This window comes from Gorilla gorilla, chromosome 7, assembly GCF_029281585.2.
Source record: "Gorilla gorilla gorilla isolate KB3781 chromosome 7, NHGRI_mGorGor1-v2.1_pri, whole genome shotgun sequence".
NCBI lineage: Eukaryota > Metazoa > Chordata > Mammalia > Primates > Hominidae > Gorilla > Gorilla gorilla.
This window is the reverse complement of record NC_073231.2, coordinates 138,886,582-138,905,654: the sequence shown is the minus strand read 5'-3', so window position 1 is coordinate 138,905,654 and position 19,073 is coordinate 138,886,582. Positions and strand designations below refer to the sequence as shown.

General features: G+C 47.3%; 2 protein-coding genes across 9 annotated transcripts in view; one reads left to right on the top strand and one right to left on the bottom strand.

Moving 5' to 3' along the window:
• The window catches only part of LOC101148708 (thyroglobulin), a 218,394-nt gene that overhangs the window by 53,574 nt on the left and 145,747 nt on the right, over positions 1-19,073 (bottom strand). The window lies entirely within an intron of this gene.
• The window catches only part of SLA (Src like adaptor), a 66,944-nt gene that overhangs the window by 21,615 nt on the left and 26,256 nt on the right, over positions 1-19,073 (top strand). Inside the window, exon 2 of one of the 2 annotated variants that reach the window (XM_063709523.1) lies at positions 6,093-6,370. The exons of the other annotated variant lie outside the window; for it this stretch is intronic. The gene's annotated coding sequence lies outside the window, so the exon portion shown is untranslated. The remainder of the gene's footprint in view (positions 1-6,092; positions 6,371-19,073) is intronic. 2 annotated transcript variants of the gene reach the window in all.

The window sequence follows — 19,073 nt, the reverse complement described above, 5'->3', positions numbered from 1 at the left end:
ATACTCCTGCCTTCCCAAGCTCAGGCTCCAATTTGAAAGGAAAGAAAAGCACCTCTATCTGGTGGGTCCCCTCCTATGCGCCTTGCGCTAGACCAGGAGACCAGGTGGGCTGTACACATTATTATGTATGGACCCTCATGAAAAAGTAGTATTAGTAACATCACTGGGCTGAGAGAAAGAATCAGAGAGTCCCACAAGATCACACAACTCCTAAGTACTTCAAATCCTCTCTTGCTCGTTACTCCAATATGCAATGTGTCCCATTCCTAGGATGCAAATAAAACGCCAAGTGGCCTTCTGAGAGGGAGCAATCATTGTTGGTTGAGAGGCATCTAGGAAGATGCATGGACATCTTCCTAGATGTTAGCACTGGATTGGGCCTGAAGGGACCTGCCCCATGCCCTTGCAGGGGGAAAGGCATCCACGCAGGAAAGAAAGGGCAGTGGTGAAGTGCATGAGGAAGAGGTGAGGGGCTTGTCTACAGTGCACAGTGGTAGGGGAGTTCCTATGGTGAGTGGGGCATGGAGGCCTTGAGTGCTGACATTGCCATGGGGCTGATAAGGAGGGTGGAGAACAGATTGATGAGCTTTGAATGCCAGGAAAGGGGTGAAGTGGATCCTGTGGGAAAGGGATGAAGATGGTCCTGAGTTTGGGGCAGCTGCTTGAGGAGGATGGCAGCAGGGCCTGAGTCTTATTTGGAAACACAGGGCTGAAAGAGGATGGGAAGGGAGCATTGGCGGGGAGAGGTGGGATGTGGGAAGACCCAATGGGAGGCTAGTGAAATAGTGACAGCAAATTTCCTACTTCCAGAGCCCATGAGCCTAGGCCTAGTGGTGTCACTCATCAGCTGAGTGACTGGAGGCAACTATGTTAAGCCCTATGAGTGCCAGTTTCTTCAGATGAAGTCTAGATACATACAGTGAGTGGAAAGACTAAATACGTAATATACGCAAAGGCCAAGTTGCATTTCCCCCATATTCATTCCCTTTCCTTTCTGTCTGCTCCTTGAACACAAGCATTTCCAGCCCCAAACTTTTGTACCAGTTATGTCCTTTGCCTGGTGTTTTTTCCTCTGATTTTCATGCCAGAGTCACTCTGGACTCATTTCAAATGTCACCTTTCTAAGGGGAGAGTTCCTCTTACTGTCCCCATGCCTTCAGTTCCCTTCTACGACTTTACTCATTTATTTCTCTAACTCCATACCCAGAGAAATGCCTAACACATAGAAGGAGTTCAAAAAACTGTTATTAAATTATTGTATGAGTGGGTCAGCACTCATCCAGCCATAGAGGGGGCAAAACTTTACTCTCGAGAACTTCTATCTTGTATGCGATCTTGAAGGTCATACGGTTTGATATGGGAATCCCATCAACAGTTTTATAGCACCAAGTGTCATGCCTTGCATTCAATAAGTGGTATTGAACTTCTCTACCAAATGAATTAGCTTACACTTGGTTTTCTCCATTGATAGAAAGCTTTCTAGTTCCCAAGACTGCCTTTTCCTTCTTCCAAACTTTTGAATATTTCTGTTGAAAGAGGAAAACAAATCAAGCTATAAAGTAGGAATGGAAATCTGCTCATACTGGACCAAGCTGTGACTCTGACCCAGCATGGGGCTGCAATATCACACCTGCCGCAAGATGCTGAATTGCCTTAGGATCTCTTAACCTCCTAGAACCTGGAACTCCTCCGAGACCTGAAGCTGGAGAAGTGGCTTTTTATTGCTTCCCCTGGGAAACCCATCAACCCATGTTGGAGAAATATAACAACTGGCTCCTGACAACGTGAAGTATGTAAAGCTAGTTTTTACATAGGGGAACATTTCACTTTAATAAGGTGATGACCACAGCCTAGTACTTAACTGAGTGACTCTCAATCCATGCATGGCTGGCATTGTTATTATTTGCCTATGGTTATTAGTCTGGGCCCCAATAGTTAATTCTAATTAATTTGCAAAGCCCTCTGGAAATCAGCTGCTTCCTACACAGATGGTACTGGGTGTCTTTTTGAGTCCTAAAGCCTGACCTCCTGACAGTGTCATTCGGCCAGTACAGCAGAGCCTGGCCTGACTCCATGCTTACACTTGACGTCCTTGGTGGGGGCATCACCTGCTATGTGTTTTTGTCTTTGCTTCTTGTGCTGACTCAGTACATGGACCTAGAAGACCAAGCTGCTGGGATGGAATCTAATGTGGTCCCGCCATGCCTCAGTGCCATGAAGTTCCTGTGTGAAACCAGGAGCCCTAGAGGTTTCTTGGTCTCCTCTCCTGGCCCCCTCCCTACCGACATCTTTCTTTACCCCCTGGGGTTTTGATATGTGTGTCTGTCTCCTCTGCTAGATCAGAAACTCCATGAGGGCGGGGAGGGATGGAGATACATTCATGCACTACCTGAGATTTCTCTCCCCGTCTGTCCTCTGAATATAGGTTATACATACACGAAATTTACAATAGATGTTGGCTAAATTGAGTAATTCAGCAAATACTTAGTGAACACTGTTTTGTTCTGGGCCTGGAAAACAGAGAATAAAGAGTGTCTGGCTTTGAACTCCTTGAGGGTAGGGCCTAGTCTTGCCTGGCACGTAGTACAGTTACATGCATAGCGTCTGGCACACAGTGAGTGCTAACAAAAGTTTGTTGAATGAATAACTGAATGAATGTATGGAGCACAAAACGCATGCTTGAATAAATGACAATATTCTTGGACTCGAGACTTCTTGATGGATTAGAAGAAAAAGGTGTGTGAATCACTGAGGAACAGTATGGAAAATGGTTGACAGAGGAATGGTTAGGGTGGTGGAGGAGCAGGGAAGACATGGAAGCGAACTCACAACACAGTCCTCCCTGGCTGGGCCTCTGTTGTGAGAAGTCCACCTCCTGCTCTTCCTCTACTGTCCTTAGGCAGCTCGTGGCTCACACGCTCCCACCCCAGTTCTTGACAGCAAACTGCTCCTCCTTTAAGATGCAGCTCACAGGCTGCCCATACTGTAGCTTCCAAGCCCTAATTCCCAGGGACTCCTAAACAGACCACAAACCAGTTCCTCTTCTTGGGTCACGTGTATGATGGTGGAGAGGAAGGATGGGTGACACAGCCACCCAAAGGAGCCTTGCTATACAGCAGCTTCTGAGATGTGTACCAGAGAGCGCAGGCAGACGTGCTGCAGAGCTGAGTCCACACAAAAGCAGGAAAACCAACTGCCCTCAGGGCAGCACTTTACAACCCAAGAAAGAACAACCTTCACACGTGTCTTATTTTGGGATGGGTATGATCCAGTGGTTCTCAACTGGGGGCAATTTTTGCTCCCTAGGGCACATTTGACAATTTCTGGGACATTTTTGGTTGTCACGACTTGGAGGGGTGTGGGGGGCTCCTGCTGTCTAGGGGGTCAGGTCCAGAGATGCTGTGGCACATCCTCCAATGCACAGGTCAGCCCTGCAACTCTGCCCCACACATGCACACACAAACACACACACACACACACATACACACCAGAGAATGCTCTGATCCAAAATGTCCAAAGTGCTGAGGCTGAGACCCCGCTTGGGGTTACCGAAAACAGATGCCTAAGATTTGAGTCACCTGTCTAGCGTGGCATCAGGCTTCAGCCCTGCCCTCTCTGGTTGGGCCCAGGGCCAACACCTCCATTCCATCCCCCTGCTCTGGCACAGCCCAGGCTTTGGGATAGCACAGTGCCCAGTATGAGGAACACTTTCTCAAACCTACTGAGTTTCCTCGGTTACTCCAGGAGGCGAAAGGGAGGTCATAAACACCCCGGGCTGGGGGTCGGGGGAGGTTAGCAGCAGCCCCCCAGTCACCCAATGACCCACTGGAAAAAAACAGAGAAGAGCCTGCAGCCCTGACCTCCAGGGCTCTGCATCCTGCCTTTCTCCTTCTTCTGTAGCTTCTCCTGTGAACGGGACCCCTGGAACAGGAACCCACTCTATGGGCCTCTCTCTTGTCTGCCTCTGCCTCTGACTTGAACATCTTTAGGGCTGATTGTCTTTCCCAAAAACTTTTAAAGCTTGTGTGAAACCAGCAGTCCCTTCTGCGCACACCTCTCATGCCCTGGCTTGTCCCAGGGCTGGCTTCCTTTCCTCCTACAGTTCTCAGCCTAATGATATCTCTAGAGAGAGCCCATCCACCCCACGACTGGCCACCTGTGCAAAGTAGCACATCTGCGCCCCTCGGTCCCATCAACCCATTGAGTTTCGTTGATGGGTCACCATAATTGATAGTCACATATTCAGTCTTTCCCATAGGACTCCTCCTATGGGAAGTAGTAGAATCTGCTGTGTAGTACATATTCAAATAACTCCCACCCCATAATGTTCTTTCTAGTTCTTTTCCCATGACCCACACATTGCACCAAGTCGCCATGTCTCTGTAGTCCCCTTTAAATTAAGTACAGGAAAGGGCAGGGCTTTTGCAGTTTTTTTTTTTGTTTTTTTTGTTTTTTTTTTTTAACAGCTGAATCCCAGTTTGTGGAATATGCCTTGCTCAATAAAGTTTTACTAAAGAAATGACAGGGAATAAATTCAGAGCTTCATCTGTACTAGATTCTTTCTTGGTAAGTGTCTATTAAAAAGTCATCACAACACTCATACCTCTGACTATCAGTCTAAAGCTCTTTTACTCCTCTGTGTGAATCTGGGGGAAAATCTCCACTTCTGCATATTTCTGCCTATCCAGTCTTCCCTGTAAAGCAAACTGCCCACTCAGTCTTTTGCAATAGTTCCTTTGTACCTTCCCAGCATGCTCTTCTTGAGCGGGTGTTTTCACAAGTTGTCTAAGGAACCATCTCTCTAGTGCAGAGTGCCTGCCTGCTAAATTTAGAAGCAGCTCTGAGGGTTTTGATTCATCTTTGCAAACTACCCCAAGTGAGGTTTCCAAATGACTGTCCCAGGGTGGCTGTGTCGGCCTCACTGGACTGGGGCCTGGGTCACCAGCCGTAGATTCTGGCCCTGGCTCTTCTTTGGGACTAGCTGTGTGACTGTGCACAGATCACTCAAGTCTCTGATGCTCTGTCCACTCTGTGAGGTGTGAGGGGCTGTGAGGGGCTCTGAGGGCCATCCCAGTGTGGGTTACCTGGCATTCCAAGCTCAAGCAGGCAATTCCCAGGCAATCTTGGGGTCAGCATTCCAGAAATTTTACCTGTTTCATCAGTAAGCTCTGAAGCCCCATGTGCCTGAGTTTCCCTGCTTGAGACTCACATACTGTAAGTAGGGAGATTTTATATGCAATATTTACATAATGTATAACATATACAACATACATTTTATAATATATAACATAAAGACACATGTATTTTAACATCAAACTCACCAAAAAGTTGCAAGAGTAGAACATTGCACACCTATATCCCCTTCACCTAGGCTCACCAAGTATTAACATTTTGTCCCGTTTGCCTTCTGTCTCCCTCATTCTCTTTCTGTGTCTTGATATATAGATGTAGATGTATTAGGTTGGTGCCACAATGATTGTGGTTTTTGCCATTACTTCTATGGCAGAAACCACAATAACTTTTGTGCCAATATGATGGCTGTAGATATAGGGATGCAGCTTTTCTTTTAACAAACTCTTTGAAAGATATAGCCGTCATGATACGAGACATCCTCTTGGTCACCACATGTCCCCTAAGAACTAGACATTCTCCCACATAACCACACTATTATTACCATGTCCAAGAAACTTAAGACTGGAACAGTATTATCAACTGTGCAGTATATATTCAAACAACTGCCATCTCATAATGTTCTTTCTAGTTTTTTTCCCTTGACCCACACATTGGCACCAAGTCATTGTGTCTCTTTAGTCTCCTTTAATCTCAAAGCATTGCTCTGGGGTCCATTCGGCAGTAACAGAAGGAAGCTGTAAAAATTGGGAAACCGAAATCAGAGAAGCTGCAGCTCTTAGCCACAGCCTTCGTGGGCCCAGAGAGCTCTGGGGATGCACAAGAGCAAATTCACAGCCCCATTGATTTGCCTTTTAATTAGAGAAAGAAGACCAAGCTTCTGAAATCCCAGAATCTAGAGTTAAGCTGGCCATATTCTCAAATGCTTTGTAAAAAAATTAATAACCCATCTATCTTCCCAGTCCTTGCAGAGAGAAGCTTGCTCAGAGTGGTTACTGAAAACAGGAACCTGCCCTTCTGCAAGCCCTGTGCCTTCCTCGTTCCTAGCAGAGGAAGTATGCGGCCAGTTTAGCAACTGCAGTTCTTCTGGGTAGCATGGGCTGCTTCTCCACAACCGCGAGAGGCCCGGCTGCCTGTTTATTCTGGAGCAGCAGCAGTTGACAGACGGAGAGGCAGTGACTCTGCACCCAGCAATCCCTCTGCAGACAGCTCCCACAGGAGTCATGCCCAGTGTGTGAAGGTATTTGGGGGGGATGTGGCAGAGATGGGGTGGGGAGAGACTTCAGGGCCTCTTCAACACGCAGTTGGCAGGGGTTGACTTTCTGGAGTCAGAAAGGAGCTCCCTGAGAACAGGTGGGGCAATGTCTTGAGAGAAGCCCAGCCCCCAACCTGGTGCCCAGCACACTGCAGTGGCTCAGTGGGTGCTGGATGCATAATTCTGTGGAGAGAAGGGCTGGAGGAGCAGGGGCAGGATGCTGCCAGAGGAGACATCCTCGCCAAAAAGGCTTGTACTTAGCAGGCTTCTTACAAAGGACAATTGGGATTTGCCATCAGAATTCCTAGCTGTGCGACCTTGAGGGACTCATTTAAACCTCTCCAGGCCTTCATTTTCTCATCTGTAAAGTGACAATGATGGTACCTAATGCACACAGGTATAGGGCAAAGTGAAGAAATTGACATATGCTAGGTGCCCAGGCCAGTTTCAGCATACAGCATGTGCTCAGTAAATGCTATCAGGCTGGAGTCATGATGTCTAAAGGTGCATGGAGCCAGGTGGGTTGAGGGATTGCAATAGCGCTACTTGGAGTGTGATTGTATGCATCTTCTTTAAGAAGATGCCGAAGATAATTAATAACAATCTGAGCAGGTGGTATGTGTATGGGGAAAAGGAGGAATCAAAGGAAAGGCAAACATGTGAAGTATATAAATTCTGTAAACGGCATGTTAGAGTTGGAAGAGATTTAGGACAACGGGAATTTTCTAAGAAATATGGCACACTCCACATTCTTTTAGGTGTCTACATACGGAGAGAGCCTGGTGTCAAAGAAGTGACCTGAGCTTTGGCCTCAGAATGTCCTCATTTGGGGCTGTGCATGGGGGTGTCAGGAGGTGATATCTACCATCCCGAGTGGCTGGGGAGGAGCAATGCATAAAAAGTTATTTTTCTGCAATCCTCAGAACAATCCTATAGGATTGTGATTGTTATTTGCTTTTGAAAACTGAGGAAATGAGGCTCAGAGAAGTTAGGTGGCTTGTCCAAGTCACGTAGCTGGTGGGAGGTAGAGGCAAGTGAGGGGCTCTAAAGGGTTGGGGGAGCCTCAGTGAGAACAAGCAGATGCAGAGCTGAGGCCTGTGTTTAAAGTGGTGCCCTTGACTTTAGGAAAAATGCACCGCATAGTCTTTAAATTGTCATTGTGTGGTTTGCTATGAGATGCTGAGCTGCAAGTCTATTAAACTGGGCTGTGGTCCTTTGAAAAGTGGAGAGGTAAGCCCAGGTAAAAATTCTGGCAAATTTGTTGCAACTAATAGTCTCCATTTAGAAGAATGCTATTTAATACAAAAATTAGCTGGGCTTGGTGGCAGGTGCCTGTAATCCCAGCTACTCGGGAGGCGAGACAGGATAATCGCTTGAACCCGAGAGGTGGAGGTTGCAGGTTGCAGTGAGCTGAGATTGCGCCACTGCACTCCAGCCTGGGCAACAATAGCGAAACTTCATCTAAAAAAAATAAGAAGAAGAATTCTATTTAAGAGTGCTTAATATGCTCTGAAAGTATAATAATATTAAAAACCTATGGAATAGACAAATTGAAATCTAATTAGATTCCTTCATCTTAAAACAGATCTAGAATCTAGATCAGAGCAGCAAGATGGCAACATAGAACGATTGTGCCATAATCAGCTGCACCTGAGTCAACATTCTGGGTCGGCCACCAAAGAAGTCTGTGACTCTGTACAAGTCACTTTGCCCCTTTGAGTATTTTCCTCGTAAAAAGAAGACCAGTTTCTCTGTATGTTTGAAAGAAGTTTACATGTACTATCTATGAGATAATAGGTACTAAATAGGAGCTATTGATATCATTTCTAAATCAGACAATTAAAATATATCCAATCCCTTTTACATTTCCTAGGCAGAAAGCTATTAATAAACAGTGTTAAATATGATGGATTAAACAGCTAAAGCAATGAGTGGGGCACTCCTCCATTTTTCTGAATATGTATTTCTGCTTGTTCCTCCATCTGATATAAACGAAACAGACAGGGGTAGGTTTGCATTGCAGCAAACTAAAGTCGCTTTCCGAATAACACTTTCCTAAGTCACTTTCAGAAGAAAACTTCCCCATTCTAAATTGTGAAATCTGGCAATGTATTTCCAAGGGAAATGAGCCTTTTTAAAGACAGAAATTATTCATTCTAGTACACCTAAATCAGTGCCCTGCATTAATAGATGCTGCTGGGTTTTATGTTTTTATTTGACATTCATCAAGAATGTATTTCTCCCAGCTCTGAGAGAGGCTGAAACTTAAAGTTCCCATCAAAATTTCCAGCATATTTCAGACCAAACCATTTGGTTCTTGTTAGCAGCTCAAGGGTCCTGTTCGTACATTTATCTGTCCATCTATCTATCTATCTATCTATCCATCTATCCATCTATCCCTCTCTTCCTGCAATAAAATATCCATTGAGGTCACATCATGTGATCGACTTCCTCCCTCTCTCAATCTCCCTACAAGTTCCGAAGGAAATAAGTACACTCTGTTCAAACCACTTCCTCCTATCTGAGAACCGCTAAGGGAGGAGGCAATTTGATTATGGTAACTCTAGCTAAGACAGCAATTTTAGGGGTCGGGGGCTCAGTGTTTCTCTTTTGTTGTCAAACAGCTTTGCAAAGTCACACTTCGCTCCTTAGCACTAGGCAGACTAGAACTAGGGCTGGAGGACTTGGTGTGTATATGTGTGTAGAGGGGGTTGGTGAGTGAAGTTGGGAGACTTAAAGAGCTTCCGAAGAAAGTGAGAATTGTTGCTGGCTTGTGCTTGGGGCAAAATAACTACCTCAGACAATCCAGGCTTCCCTGGAAGCGGACCACCTCTTGCCTATACTGTGCCAGGCAGTTTATATACAATACCTTCAGTCATTCATTCTAACTAACTGAGCTTGCATTATGTGCCAGACACCGGCTAGATCATGGCTTTTCATTGAGGAATATAATAGACATGAACCCTATCCTAAGAAAGTTGCCCTGGGAGCAGTAAGCATTTAGAGAAACAAATACATAGGGACAAATCGTGGTATGTGCCACGAAGGAAACAGAGCCAGGGAGAGAGAAGAGAGGGGACCAAGTGTAGTCAGTGCAGTCGGTTTCATTTAATTCTCCCACTAACCCTGGGAACTGAACGTGTTCCCTCCAGTTTGCAGGTGCGCCTCCTCCCCCCACTCCTCCCCTCTCCCCGCTGCACGCCATCCAAGTCACATGGACAATCAGCTCAAAATATGCATCCTCTGAATGCAAGTTCCAAGCACCAGAGTGTCTGGACCCACCTCTCATTGCACCGCTCTATCCACAAACCTATCAATCCACCTACTGAATAACTATGACAAGCATAACCCTCTAGCACACAAAAAAGTACCATAACCTTGCCAGAAAAAAGGAGAGCTCTGCTTTAGGCTGCCCTCCATCCCTTTCCTCAGGCCTAAGGACACGGTAGCTGGGAGCCAGGCTCTAGAGACAGACGCCTGGATTCCAGTCCCGCCTCCAGCACTTTCCAGCTGGGCAAACTCCGACACATTATGTGAATGCTCTGGCCTTGGTTTCCCCGGTTAGACAAAAGGCCTCAGTGTAATGATGCATACTCCAGAGAGTGGTGGAGGTCAAGTGGAGAGTACATGTAACACACCTAGGACACACAATTCCTCAATACGCACTGGCGCCCCCTCTCCTGTTGTTGTACACGAAGCCTCATCAAGGGCCGGCACCAATCTGGGGTGGACACAGGGAGGCCTCCAGCTGGCTCCCTCGCTACTTATAGAAAGGCTAACTGACACCAAAAGAGGAAAGTGACTTGGCCACAATCTCAGGGGAGTTGATTGGCCCACTGTGGGTTCTAAAGACAGAAAGTGAAGAAAATGAAAATTAGATAAAATTAGGGGAAACAATTGAGATAAATTTCCTCTCACAGTCTTGGAGCCACCCATCCCAGTGATTTTATGACAGAGTTGACAACTACTGTCCAGAGAGAAGGGACAACTTCACCACGGTCAGGAGCGAGGGTGCCTGCAGACACGGGGCAGGGTGCACACCAGCTCCCAGGCCTGTGTGCATCCTCCTCTGGTCTTGCCAGCAGACCCAGCTCTTAGAGCATCTGCTTTTAGAATTAAAGTTTTATTAAGCTGGGATGAAGGTATTACTGAAGGAATTAGGAGTGGGAGTAAGAAGACAAAGGATTTACAGGCTAGACCCAGCCCTGAACAAGCCTTGTAACTCTGAGCAAATTACTTACCTCTCTGAGACTCAGATTCCCATGCTGGCCCCAGCCCTGAGCTAGCTGTATGACCCTGAGCAAGTCACTTAGCCTCTCTGAGACTCAGTTTTCTCGTCTATAAAACAGCATGTTCTTGGGGGCATCAAATGAGTCCGTGTATTTTAAACATCTCCTTTAGGCCCTCCGCATAGTGGATGCCCACTTAGATTAGTCTCTTTTGTTTTGAAAACAAATACAGAGGCCTGTAGGCGACTGTTCCAAAAACAGATGCTTGTTGGGAGAAAGATTTCATAAAGAGTCGGTTCGCTCCAGTGGTGTCTGGATGCAGCCTGTGCTGGCTTATGAGAGCATTCCACTCATCTTTTTCCTACTCTGTCCTCAGAGATGTTACACTGGAAACTGGAAGTCAGCATGGTGGGAGTATTTACACCACAGAAATTGGCACACACTATTAGGAATTTTTCCCCCTGAAACATTGATTGTTTGACATTTACTAGCACACCACCAATCCACGGCCTCCCAGGCCCCACATTGTTTCTTCAGTTCCTTTCTTTTCTTCTTTTCTTTTCTTTCTTTCTTTTTTTTTTTTTTTTTTTTTTTTGGAGCTGGAGCCTTGCTCTGTCACCCAGACTGAAGTTCACTGGCACAATCTCGGCTCACTGCAACCTCCATCTCCTGGGTTCAAGCATTTCTCCTGCCTCAGCCTCCCAAGTAGCTGGGATTTCAGCACCGGCCACCACGCCCAGCTAATTTTTGTATTTTTAGTCGAGATGAGATTTTGCCATGTTGGCCAGGCTGGTCTTGAACTCCTGACCTCAAATGATCCGCCTACCTCGGCCTCCTAAAGTGCTGGGATTATAGGCATGAGCCACCACACCCGGCCTGTTTCTTCTGTTTCTAACTGTTCCCTTTTATTTCCCTAAGGAGCATCTACTGAGGCCCAGCCGAGAGTAGAAACAAACCTGCTGGCTGCTCTCAAGGCACTTATAGTCCAGTAGGGGAGACGGTCACTCACCATTCAGTCACACAAATGACCGTCGAATTGTGACCCACCCTAAGGCAATTGGCTTTCCTGAGGAGCTAAGGAGGGAACAGTGAGCTCAAAAGAGGAGCACATTAACAGCAAATTAAAAACATCATGGAGATCTCTTTAGAGAGACCAAGCCCCATTAGACCAAATGCCTGGGAGCTGCAGAGTGTGGGGTTCTGGGGTCCATGTCCCTGGACAAGTGACTGACAGTGAGGGGAGATCCCAGATCAGGTCATTGGCAAATGCTGTGTCAGGTGAAATGCTGATTCCCATCTTGCTTGATAAGTTTATGAGTAATGCTGTGATTCACATGTACGAATAAAAAGGAAAAGTAACTCTTGCTGGGAAATACGATGCAATAAAGAAATCACGGACTTTATAGTCCCTGTGCCTAGAAGCCTGGGTGACCTTTAGGATGTTCATGAAAGTTTCCATCTACCTCCACCTTCTGTGATGAAACCTCCCTTTCTCAAGTATCCACATTTGAAATGAAAAGAAAAGGCCTGTTTCCTAGTCACTGTTTCCCCATTCTATGTAATGGCTAGGATTAAAATAATTGTCTTTACCACTCTTTCTTCATTGCCAATGTTTGCTAGGCCAGCCTGCTTATACGATCTAGAGGTATCCAGGACCTGGCCTAGGCCAAACCCCATTTATAGCCTGGTTTTGTCAGCAAATTTGTTCTGGTCCAACAGAGCCACAGGCTGACCGGGTGGTGCCCCACCTCACCATCCCTGTGTTGGGGGCCTCTGTGTACAGAAAGTCTATCTAGAAAGAAAGAAATGGGCTCTTTTTATTTCCATGAACTATCAAAGCCACGTCAGGAATGGCTTATGCTGCCCGCCTCCGTATGCCAGACAGCTCTTCATAAGACGCCCACTCACCGTACTGACACGTCTGGGTCACTGAGGCCCTTGCGTCAGTGTGGTGGTGAGCCACGGAGACTGTAGGGTGTGCACAGCCCTCAACACCTCCTCTTGCCAATCCTTCCATGAGAATACCCAGGAAGGCACATATGACTATGTTCATTAAAGACAAAAACAAAAACAGCAGAAAGAGTGGTCTAGTGACTTAATAAAGAATGGAATTAAAACTTGCCCCAGCATTGACAGGCCTCAAATCTGGCTTCTTTCCATGATATCTTAAAATGACCTTAAAATGTACACTAGGACACCTCCATCCTCTTCTGGTCTTAGCATAAAGCCCAGCCTCTCTGTTAGCCTGAGAGTGTATGAGATCCCCTTCTGGGCACTCAAGGGTAGAGGGGGCCAGCATACAGGCTCCTGGACATGTGGGTCAGGCCTGCAGCCTGGTTGACAGATAGATGGGCATTGCCTCTCCTGCAGGGGATGGAGTGCTGGGCAGGGAGTCATGCATTCATCCAAACTTAATGTGTGACCTTGAGCAGATTGCTTGTCCTCTCTGAGCCTTTCCCTTGTCCTGTGAGAGTGTTGAGTTGCTACTTTTCAAGTGATGCTTTATGATGCCCCAGGATTGAGGTATCCTATCAAGAGTAGTAGAGGGATGAGATGCTGAGCTGAGCCCCCAGCCCCAGGCAGCTACTCCCTTTCATCTATTCTATGTATTGAGCTTCTAGGGAATCCTTCTTTCTTTTCCTTCTTTCTTTCTCTCTCTCTTTCTTTCTTTCTTTCTTTCTCTCTCTCTCTCCCCCTTCCTTCCTTCCTTCCTTTCTTTCTTTCTTTTTCTTTCTTTCTTTCTAGATGGAGTCTTGCTCTGTCACTCAGGCTGGAATGTGCAGCGGTGCGATCTCAGCTCACTGCAGCCTCTGCCTCACGAGTTCAAGTGATTCTCCTGCCTCAGCCTCCTGAGTAACTGGGATTACAGGAAGCTGCCACCACGCCCAGCTAATTTTTGCATTTTTAGTAGAGATAGGGTTTCACAACGTTGGCCAGGCTGGTCTTGAACTCCTGACCTCAGGTGATCCACTTGCCTCAGCCTCCCAACATGCTGGGATTCCAGGTGTTCGAAATATCTTAGGTAAGAGGATCCCACGTTCTTCCCCAGGGGGTTCTAAGGGCCTCTGGCTTGGAGTCAGGCCTGAGAAGAAGGCTGGGAGTTGCATTTCCTCTCTGAGCTGAGTGCCTGCCCTTGTAGGTCTTGCCAGTGCCCCTAGAGCCCCTGGTATGCCGCAGCCCTCCTCTGCAGTGTAGAGAAAGGAGAAGCAGATGGGGGTGGGGTGGGAGCAGGTAGAACAGGCCTGCAGCTGCACCTGCCCTAGAGGAGAGCAGGGGACTATGTGGGTCACAGGGTAAGCGGCCTTGGCAGCCCCCAGCCTCACACTAGGAGAGGTGCACCTGTGAAGTGAGGTCAGGATGTGGTGGGTGACCCCGGAAATCCTGCCAGGGAGACCACCGGATGCTAAGCCCCTGTGCCAGCTCTTATTTTTCCTGAAAGGAAGGGTCAGACCACAGGCAGCACTGAGCAAGTCCCTAGTCAATTGTGCCCGTACTGGGTACAGTCACGGCGGTAAAATGGTTGAGGTAAAAGCGCCATGACCAACTGTTCAGCCCAACCCTTTCCCCATCAGATTTGAGGACTCTTTGGCCCAGACAGAGGAAGGTACTTGCTCAAGCTTGCACAGTGAGTTAGCCAACCCCCCAGCCCCTGCACGGGATCTAGCTTTGGTAAATTTTTAGCTGCCATTTACCAAACATATCTCTGTTTCAGATATGACCCATAATTTCAACCTCAAAACAACCCCATAGGGCATATACTTGTATCCCAAATTAGTGGATTTCAAAATCAAGGCTCAGAGAAGTGAACTAACTTGCCCAGGGACACACAGCCAGTAGGTTGGGAGCTGGAATCTGCACTCAGGCCTGCCTGCTTTGAAAATCTCTTCTTTAAGGCGCCCTCATTCTTTCCAACCTTTTGATTATAAAAGCAATTCAGGCACTTGGGAGAAAATCTGGGTATTTTAGAAATGTGTAAGTAAATAAGAAATTTATAAATTCACATATAAAATCACTACCCAGAGAGAGTCCTTGGAAACATTTTGGAAATTTCTCTTTAATATTTTTCCACGTGTATGCATTTGAGTGGCACATTTTTATGAAACAGAGATTCTAAAAGCACAGCTAGTATTCCTTTCTGTTTCTTTTCTTTTGTTTTGTTCCACAGCAGTAACAGCTTTTTTTTTTTTTTTTTTTTTGAGACAGAGTCTCGCTCTGTCACCCAGGTTGGAGTGCAGTGGCGAGATCTCAGCTCACTGCAAGCTCTGCCTTCTGGGTTCACGCCATTCTCTTGCCTCAGCCTCCCAAGTAACTGGGACTACAGGTGCCTGCCACCACGCCCGGCTAATTTATTTTTGTATTCTTAGTAGAGACGGGGTTTCACCATGTCAGCCAGGATGGTCTTGATCTCCTCACCTCGTGATCTGCCCGCCTCAGCCTCCTAAGTAACAGCTTTTTAAAAATAGTGTTGTGAAAGGCTAGAAAACATTCCTTGCGATTCACTCCTGCCCTTTTGACCACAGCATGCCTCAACTGGCCTCGCTCTCTTGTTTCTTCTGCTCCCAGCAGCACTTCTGCACCCCTCATCCCCACTGGAAACCCAGACCTGGGCTTCCAAACACTGCCAAGTGACATCCAAGAGATCTCTCAGGGCCTCCATTGTATTAAAGTTTCCCCTAAAGTTTATGCTTCCTAAGGTTTGCTTTGATGACTTTTATTTTACTTTTATTTTATTTTATTTTTGAGACAGAGTTTCACTCTTGTTCCCCAGGCTGGAGTACAATGGCCTGATCTCGACTCACTGCCACCTCCGCCCACTGGGTTCAAGTGATTCTCCTGCCTCAGCCTCCTGAGTAGTTGGGATTACAGGCATGTGCCAACATGTCCGGCTAATTTTTGTATTTTTAGTAGAGACGGGGTCTCTCCATGTTGGCCAGGCTGGTCTTGAACTCCTGACCTGACGTGATCCACCTGCCTCAGCTTCCCAAAGTGCTAGGATCACAGGTGTGAGCCACCGCGCCCGGCCTGATAACTTTTAAAAATCACTTTTCTGTTGCCTTCTTGGGTTTGAAAATCTCTTCTGTCAGAGGACAGCAAAACAGGGCAGCACTGGTGGCTAGTTAGAGCACAGGTTTTAGAGCCAGGCAGACCTGGCTGGAATCCCAGCTTTACCTTTTCCTAGCAGTATAACCTTGGACAAGTCACTTAATTTATCTCAGCTATAAAGTGGGGTTGTTCTGAGCAACCCAGGACATACTGGCTGGACAGTACTTAGCTTTGCGCCTGGCAGAGGATGCTTGCTGACCAATTGTGGGATGGGGGTGTTCTGGTCATCACCGTTGTTGTTGGCATTCACATATATGGTGGACATTGAGGCTTCGCCACTTGCCGCACCACACTTCCATGCCTTAGAAGAGGTCACATGAATGGGCTTATAGCTGTCACACTTTGCAGCAGAAATTTCTAAGAACAAAGGGAAGGTAGCATCCCTAAGTATGTCTTCAAATTAATTCTAACTGTCACCAAGGGTTCAGTTCCTGGCTTTATGACCTGCCTTCCCTTGGTTGGACTTCCTCAATTTCTCTCCCCTTCGGTGCACGATAAAGGGGTTCGGGCTACCCTCCTTCCCAGCGGCAAGGCCAGGCATCAGAAGCACAAGATGGACCAGGTGCATACAACTGTCCTGGGACACTGTCCCAGGAATGGAAGGTTCTGAGAAGCCTCCCCACCTGGATTTATGAGATAATGCGGAGCACACAATGAAAGGACCCAGATCTGCGAAACAGAAACCTATTAAGAGGAGGGCTGCTGGCCGGCATATCCCACGTTGTCGACGGCAACCCCATGCCAGTATGTGACCTCTCCATGCCATGCTTCTTCACAAATGGCAGCCAGCTGCACACTGACCAGAGTTCCTTACATTGGAGAGACAGCAGCGTGGTCCTGAACAAAAGGTGTAGGTCCTGAAGTCCGGAGATGTAAGGTTTCCAGCTCCAGGACAGTGGGCAGGTGACTAACCCCTGATCTCACATTAACAAAGTGAAAGAGTATCTGCCCTCGGAAATGCTTGTAAGATTAAACACAACAATATCTGCAGATTGCCTCACAGAAGGTGGTTGTACACATTAACTGTCTTCCCTTGATTCTGTAGCACACAAAGACAAGATTGGGATTCTGTCTAATAGGACTTCATTTGAAAAACGCCAATGGTTGTTCTATTAATAATTTTTAAAAACCATTGAGTCTTGATTGCTAAAATTAAATGGGGTTATCAGGCTCGCTCTTTGGAGATCATCTTTTCTACTCATCTCATTTTTCAGAACAGGAAACCAAGGTCCAAGTTCACACAAAGGAAATAACATTGGTCCAAAGACCGGAGGGAAAATAAGGTAATAGCAGTTATGATTCTATGACCCAGAAACCTAAGAGTTACACCACCAAGGAAAGGGAGAAAGAAATCAAGAATTTGCAGAGCCAGTGTTAATTAACTCATTTCTCTTTTGCCCTTTTCTATTGTTCTTAGAAGCAATTATGTCTCCGGTACCCTCTCTCCCACCTTCAGCCACTGCATAAAACTGTCACAGATTAAATCAAATTGTTCAGCCATTTCATTAGAGAGACTCCAGCTCTCATTCTCTGGGGGCATTTTCACTCTTCTCAAATAAAAGCCTCTTTCAGATAAGTTAACTCCTTCTTGAAGACTACAGAAAGCCACTGAGCAGACCACTAAAGGGCTGTTGAGACCTGATGGTTTTTTTGGTGGTCATATAGCCCGGACACAGCCCCTTCTGTCACGGAGACTGAACTCTGACTGGCAAGACAGAACAGGTGGGAGTGCAAGCAACAGGAGAGAAGACTGTTAGCGTAGAGGAACCCAGGCCTCTAGGACTGACTCAAACTTTCTCATCTCGTGACCCTGGGTACGTTTCTTTTCCTGGATGAACTCATTCCTCCAATCTCAAAAATGCAAGTTTAAAGGCTTTTTTTTTTTTTTTTTTCTGTAGTGGATTCCAGGAATCCCTCCAAAATAGCATGCAAATGCTTGAGAAGAATGATAGAGCTGTTGGGAAGAGAGAGGATGTTGGAATTCTCTTTGATGGATAGCAAAATCTTGTTCTGACTTGTTTTCTGGAATGGTTGACATAAAGGAGGGGAGAGATCAGACATTGTGGTAGGAGCCTGCTGCTTAGAAGCAGCTTGCGGGAGGGGATGGAGGGGAGGGAAGGCTGGCAGGGCTAGGGGCACCCTGGCATCTGGAGGGGTGGAACTTATAGGGGCGGGGTTCTGGGCACAATCACTAGGTGTTGAATGACAGTTGATGAGTCAGGCTGAAAGGACAGGAAGGCATTGTTGGGACAGTTTTCTGTGTCTGGGGACACCGGAGATGGTGGCAAATGGGCAAGGCCAGCACACATGTGGTTTCAGAGTTAGTTCTGCATGTTGAGAACTTTCCCCAGAAGCCCAAAGGCCTCGGTGATGATAGACAAGGAGGCTGAGGAACCAAGGCAGCTGGCAGGTTCCAGGAAGCCCAAGGAGCAGGACAGAGGCAGGTGTGTGCAGGACAGCCTGTGCATGTCACATGTGTGTTTCCCAAGGCCTGTGCGGAACAGCCTGTGCATGTCACACGCATGCTTCCTGAGGCCTGTGTAGGACACCCTGTGCGTGTCACAGGCATGCTTCCTGAGGCCTGTGCAGAGCAGCCTCTGCATGTCATATGCATGCTTCCCAAGGCCTGTGCGGAACAGCCTGTGCATGTCACACGCATGCTTCCTGAGGCCTGTGTAGGACACCCTGTGCGTGTCACAGGCATGCTTCCTGAGGCCTGTGCAGAGCGGCCTCTGCATGTCACACACATGCTTCCCGAGGCCTGTGCAGGACAGCGCCTGTGGCTACAATCCCCTCAGGGCCAGGGAGGCCTGGTTTGCCTCTTCCCTCTTGCCTGACCCGGGCCTCGGAGGCAGCACGCTTCATTATGTGGGTGGGATCCTGACTTCCTCAAGGCTCTAGCCCAGGGCCCGGCACCGGGGAGATGCCCAGGAAGTGTCTGCTGAACTGTGGGGAATGTGGGTTGGAGTCACGCCACCTGCTGTGTTTCTGTAAGCATTTTGGGGAAGCACATTTCTTGCGTACCTTCGCCAGGCTCAGGAATGGAGACAAGGCCAATGTATCCCTGCCCTCCTGGACTGCAGGTGTTGCTGTTAGAACCTGCCCAGCTGCTGGAAAGTTCCTACCAGGGTCAGAGGCCCTGGGATTTTGGGTGCGCATGTTTTTCTGGTTTGTGAGGAGGGTAGGGGCAAGCGTGAAGAAAGAAGGGCCCGAGCCTCAAATTTGCAAGGGCATCCTCTTTTCTAGTCACAAAGATCAACAAGGATCCAAAAAGGATGGGATTTGCACTTCACTTTAAACATGCTGCCCGTTCTAGCCAACCCTTCTGTGGTGCACTATGAGTTTATAGCTTTTGC